Source organism: Procambarus clarkii, chromosome 32, assembly GCF_040958095.1.
Source record: "Procambarus clarkii isolate CNS0578487 chromosome 32, FALCON_Pclarkii_2.0, whole genome shotgun sequence".
Taxonomy (NCBI): Eukaryota; Metazoa; Arthropoda; class Malacostraca; order Decapoda; family Cambaridae; genus Procambarus; species Procambarus clarkii.
In genome coordinates, this window is record NC_091181.1 from 44,735,712 (window position 1) to 44,742,352 (window position 6,641).

Consider the following 6,641-nt stretch of genomic DNA (forward strand, 5'->3'; position numbering starts at 1 on the left):
AGTGTACCCGCGGCCCGGTCCTCGACCAGACCTCCACCCCCAGGAAGCAGCCCGTGACAGCTAACAAACTTCCAGGTACCTATTTACTGCTAGGTAACAGAAGCATCAGAATGAAAGAAACTCTGCCCATTGTTTCTCGCCTACGCCCGGGATCGAACCCGGGACCACAGGTTCACGCGTCTAGTGTTCTGTCCGCTCAGCCACCACCTCCCCCTTCAACAATATTCACAATCAACATTCATTCATATTCAACAATCCACAATATTCATTCATTAATTTTTTTTTTCCATTTTGACTCAAATGTCAATTATTGATATTTTCAGCAATTGGTCGTCAAAGAAAATGTCATAAGTTTAAGGGGTTGTATAATATTTTCTATGGATTGGCAAATCATCGTCCCTGACCGAATGTCCCCGGGTTCGACCCCCCTAGAAGGCAGAGACGTTTGGCACATTTACATGCACTTGACGCCTCTGTTCAGCGTGCAGTAAGTAGGTACATGGGTGTTAGGAGACTGTTGTGGGTTGCATCATGTGGGAAGGTTAGTTGACTTACGGAAACCTAGATGTATCAAAAAAATATATGGGTCGTAGAACTGCAAGTTTGGTCCTCGATGTTAATATAAACTGGACCAGAAACTTTGTCATAATGGAGACGAAAGAAAAAAGTCTTTTTGTCTACAACGTTTTGCTCTGGACGAGATTTTTAAGGTACAACAAAAAACATATTACAAAATGGACAATCAATTGTTGAGCCACGGTAAAGTTATTCCAGAACAGTTAGAATTGTTTAAGAAAGTTAGAATTGGTAGAAATATTTCAGTGTTGAGATGTTCATCAGACGGAGAGCGGCTGAAACGACCACCAAACATGAATGTCAGGTGTACAGAGTCCATTGTTCTACAGGTGGTTGACACCTCCTGTCTTCCTCCAGTGTATGTTATAGTTGTTTAAGGTGGATTATAACGGTGATCAGGATTTGATAATTATTCCAGATCTTTTAGTTATTACAACTTTATAGTTATTCCAAATCTATTAGTTATTACAGCATTCCTATAAACCAGATTCATAACTGGCCGAGAGTTGTATAACTGTTTCAAAACTGTTGTTAAATTACTTTTTTGACACGGACCAGTTTTTTACCCTAACTCTCTTATTGCAATATTAATGTTTTATTTCTTTGCAATTCCTTACCGTCAGCAGTTAGGCCTCTGGCAAACACTTTTATTGCAACAATATACATTATTATTATTATTATTACTAGAGCCAAACCATACATCGACATAACTACATTGCAATGCAAGAACTTACTGCTAATTAAAATATAAGAATATCACCGAGCTGTTGCCTGGGCATGCATCTTGCAGGATCTTATCACTGGCGCGTCTCCTCATCCCGAAAGTTGGCCTCACTTTACGAAGACTTTCAAGTATCAAGAGGCGACCGTCTCAAAGGACGCGCGTCACCTCTCTGTCGATAAAGACGCCTTGTGCCGCCAAGTGTCTCGTTAAGGGAGAAGCGATATCCTTCCTTCCTGCAGGACTCCATAAGAACAAAGGTGTGACAAAGGCTGCACGACCTGAGGAGTTCGTAAGTAGATACGACCCCAAGACGGTGCAAGAGAGAAGGATTGCCGGCACATGAGACGTGCTGGGCACTCACTCGTGTCTCCTGAAGCTCTGGAACCCGGAGCCAGGAAGTGATCCCGGCTGGATATTAAGGCGCTTTACATGCACATCTCGTTATCATTCACCACATTTGGAGGTGATGAGAGGCGGACGTTCTGTCATCTGCATGAAGGTTTTCGCCTGAATGTTTCTGACGTTGGTTGCGACGACTGGAGGTCAAGCGTCGTTCAGTCATAGTCTTCTGTGTTGCTGATTTTCATGTTTTTTCGCCTTAAAAAACTTGTAAGGAAAAAGACACTAATGAAATCGTTCTATCAGTTTTGTAAATATCTATAGTGCACTCTAGTGAATAACAAGTTTTTTCTTTTATTCAATAAATATTTAGTCAAAACTTGATTTTAAATCAAACCCAACTAATTCAGACTGGTTTGGAGATGTGTGTGTGTATATATATATATATATATATATATATATATATATATATATATATATATATATATATATATATATATATATATATATAATATATATATATATATATATATATATATATATATATATATATATATATATATAATATATTATAATATAATATAATGAGAAAGCTGCATGAACGCGCAAGCCATAGATCACTAAGAACTCTTTGACCCGGCCAGGATTCGAACCCATGCCGTCCTGGATCACCCCTAAACGTACACAGTACCGTGACCACCTCACCAATGATCGTCTATTGGTTTCACCGACTGGAGGTCGGTGTGCATCCTTCTCTCTTGCACCGTCTAGACGATCATTGGTGCGGTGGTCACGGTACTGTGTGCGTTTAGGGGTGATCCTGGACGGCATGGGTTCGAATCCTGGCCGGGGCAAAGAGTTCTTAGTGATTATATATATATATATATATATATATATATATATATATATATATATATATATATATATATATATATATATATATATATATGTCGTACCTAATAGCCAGAACGCACTTCTCTGCCTACTATTCAAGGCCCGATTTGCCTAATAAGCCAAGTTTTCATGAATTAATATATTTTCTCAAATTTTTTTCTTATGAAATGATAAAGCTACCCATTTCATTATGTATAAGGTCAATTTTTTTTTATTGGAGTTAAAATTAACGTAGATATATGACCGAACCTAACCAACCCTACCTAACCTAACCTAACCTATCTTTATAGGTTAGGTTAGGTTAGGTAGCCGAAAATGTTAGGTTAGGTTAGGTTAGGTAGGTTAGGTAGTCGAAAAACAATTAATTCATGAAAACTTGGCTTATTAGGCAAATCGGGCCTTGAATAGTAGGCAGAGAAGTGCGTTCTGGCTATTAGGTACGACATATATATATATATATATATATATATATATATATATATATATATATATATATATATATATATAATGTCGTACCTAATAGCCAGAACGCACTTCTCTGCCTACTATTCAAGGCCCGATTTGCCTAATAAGCCAAGTTTTCATGAATTAATTGTTTTTCGACTACCTAACCTACCTAACCTAACCTAACCTAACATTTTCGGCTACCTAACCTAACCTAACCTATAAAGATAGGTTAGGTTAGGTTAGGTAGGGTTGGTTAGGTTCGGTCATATATCTACGTTAATTTTAACTCCAATAAAAAAAAATTGACCTTATACATAATGAAATGGGTAGCTTTATCATTTCATAAGAAAAAAATTTGAGAAAATATATTAATTCATGAAAACTTGGCTTATTAGGCAAATCGGGCCTTGAATAGTAGGCTGAGAAGTGAGTTCTGGCTACTAGGTACGACATATATATATATATATATATATATATATATATATATATATATATATATATATATATATATATATATATATATATAATATAATATTATGCGAACAAGCCTGAATGGTCCCCAGGACTATATGCATCTGAAAACTCACACCCCAAAAGTGACTCGAACCCATACTGCCAGGAGCACGATGCAACTGGTGTGTACAGGACATCTTATCCACTCAACCATCAGCTATTGTCCGGTCGTGATGGTCGAGTGGATAAGGTGTCCTGTACACACCAGTTGCATTGTGCTCTTGGCAGTATGGGTTCGAGTCACTTCTGGGGTGTGAGTTTTCAGTTATATATCTCTATATAATATATATATATATATATATATATATATATATATATATATATATATATATATATATATATATAATATATATAATATAATATACCCATCCGGGTAGATGGGACTCGTTAGCCTGGGAAGGCAGCTCATCTAGGAGAAATGAAAACTCTGATTCTAAACCTCCGCTGCCTTGCGGCCATACCTTTTGTTTGGGAAAGGCTTCAGAAGTCAACCTCGCGGAAAATTATGAAGTTGGAGCCCCTAAGGGAGTTCGTTGTCGATTTCGAGCTCGCTCTGGCAGCTCCTGCGACCGTGCTGGAACCATGTGTATTGGCGTTTGCGTTTCCATTGGATAATTTCAGCAACGTGGAGAGGGAGAAGACCTGCTGCATGGGTAACAGCTTCTCCTCCATATCGACCTACCCTGGCTTTGCACACTGGAGAGCAACCAGAGCGAAACTACATAGTCTGCAGAGACTGAAGGATGCCTAATATATATATATATATATATATATATATATATATATATATATATATATATATATATATATATATATATATATAATATTGGTATATTTTGGGAGCAGTCTTTCCTATAGACATATTTTAAATATGACCGAAAAAGTAAGATTAATAATTCTAACACGAATTTTCTCGATCTTTCTTATGTTTCTTTTCACTGTTGATGGTAATTGAAAAATCAATTCTCCAAAATTCATTTTTATTTCTAGTCTGACGCGACACTTGAGCGCGTTTCGTAAAACTTATTACATTTTCAAAGACTTTAGTTTACACACACACAACTGAACTATAACTGAATAGAGCTTAAACATCTTCGATTTTTTTTTTTTTTATATACCTGCATTTGGGTGAGGTGATATGTTACAACAGTTTTGGATGAGGTGAAAACAAACTTTCAACACAAGACAGATCACGAAATATTGGGTATTGAAGGTAAGAATGGAAATAATTGCAGAGGGCCTATTGGCCCATATTGTTTAATGCTTCTATATTGGAGCGGAGTCTTGAAGTGGGTAGAATATAGTTGTGCATTAATTGGCTATTGATTGCTGGTGTTAACTTCTTGATGTGTAGTGCCTCGCAGATGTCAAGCTGCCTGCTATCGCTGTATCTATCGATGATTTCTGTGTTGGTTGCTAAGATTTCTCTGGTGATGGTTTGGTTGTGGGAAGAGATTATATGTTCCTTAATGGAGCCCTGTTGCTTATGCATCGTTAAACGCCTGGAAAGAGACGTTGTTGTCTTGTCTATATACTGATTTTTTTTTGGCTTACAGTCCCCAAGAGGGCATTTGAAGGCATAGACGACGTTGGTCTCTTTTAAAGCGTTCTGCTTTGTGTCTGGAGAGTTTCTCATGAGTAGGCTGGCCGTTTTCTTGGTTTTATAGTAAATCGTCAGTTGTATCTTCTGATTTTTGTCTGTAGGGATAACGTTTCTATTAACAATATCTTTCAGGACCCTTTCCTCCGTTTTATGAGCTGTGGAAAAGAAGTTCCTGTAAAATAGGCTTAAAGAGGGGTATAGGTGTTTTGTTAGTTGTCTCTTCAGAGGTTGCATGGCATTTCACTTTCCTTCTTATGATGTCTTCAACGAAACCATTGGAGAAGCCGTTGTTGACTAGGACCTGCCTCACCCTACAGAGTTCTTCGTCGACTTGCTTCCATCCTGAGCTGTGTGGGTATCTGGCTGATGATTGGCCCAATCATCAGCCAGATATCCACATCCACGTACAGACTGGCGAAACGACTCAACGGCATGCTGACTCCTTATGTCCCTTGCGCCTTCAGCCTGAAGTCTCCAAAGGAATTTGTTGACTTACTGCGGGGAACACGGGCCACAGGGATAAGAGCCTCGTTGGACGTAGAATCACTGTTTACCAATGTACCTGTGGATGAAACAATCGAGATGATAGCGGACTGAGTGTATCGTGATCCGGCCTGTACTCCTCTTGACATACCAGAAAACATTCTAAGGAAACTACTCCAAGCTTGTACTAAAGAGGCACCCTTCTTGAGCCCGGATGGGCACATGTATAAGCAAGTAGATGGGGTCGCCATGGGTTCTCCCATAGGTGTCCTGTTTTCGAGCTTCTACATGGGTACTATCGAGCAAAAAGTCTTAGTCGACATGAACTTGAAACCCGCCATATACTGCAGGTATGTTGACGACATTTTTACACAGGTACCTGATGTCAGACATCTGCAGGAGCCGAAGGAGGCATTTGAGCATAATTCTGTGTGGCGTTTCACTTACGAGATGGAGAAGGATGGGAAGCATCCATCAAGAAACATATAATCTCTACCCACAACCAGACCATCACCAGAGAAGTCTTAACGAGATGGAGAAGGATGGGAAGCATCCATCAAGAAACATATAATCTCTACCCACAACCAGACCATCACCAGAGAAGTCTTAACAAACAACACAGAAATCATCTATAGATACAGCGATAGCAGGCGGCTTGACATTTGCGAGGCTCTACACTTCAAAAAGTCAACACCAGCAATCAACAGCCAATTAATGCACAAATATATTCTACCCACTTCAAGACTCTCTATCAATATAGAAGTATCAAAAGGAAGTATGGGCCAATAGACCCTTTGCAGTTACTTCCATTTTTCCCTCTCATTTATCCAATTAATACCCAATGTTCCGTGTTCTGTCTTGTGTTGGTCAAAACTTTGTTCACCTCATCCAAAACTGTTACAACATATCACCTCACCCAAATGCGAGTACATAAGACAAGCTGTTTAAGTGTTAGTATAAGTAAAACTCTGTTTAGTGTTTTCAGGTTAGAGTTGTGTGTGTGTGTGTAAACTAAAGTCTTTGAAAATATAATAAGCTATTACGAAACGCGTTCACGCGTCG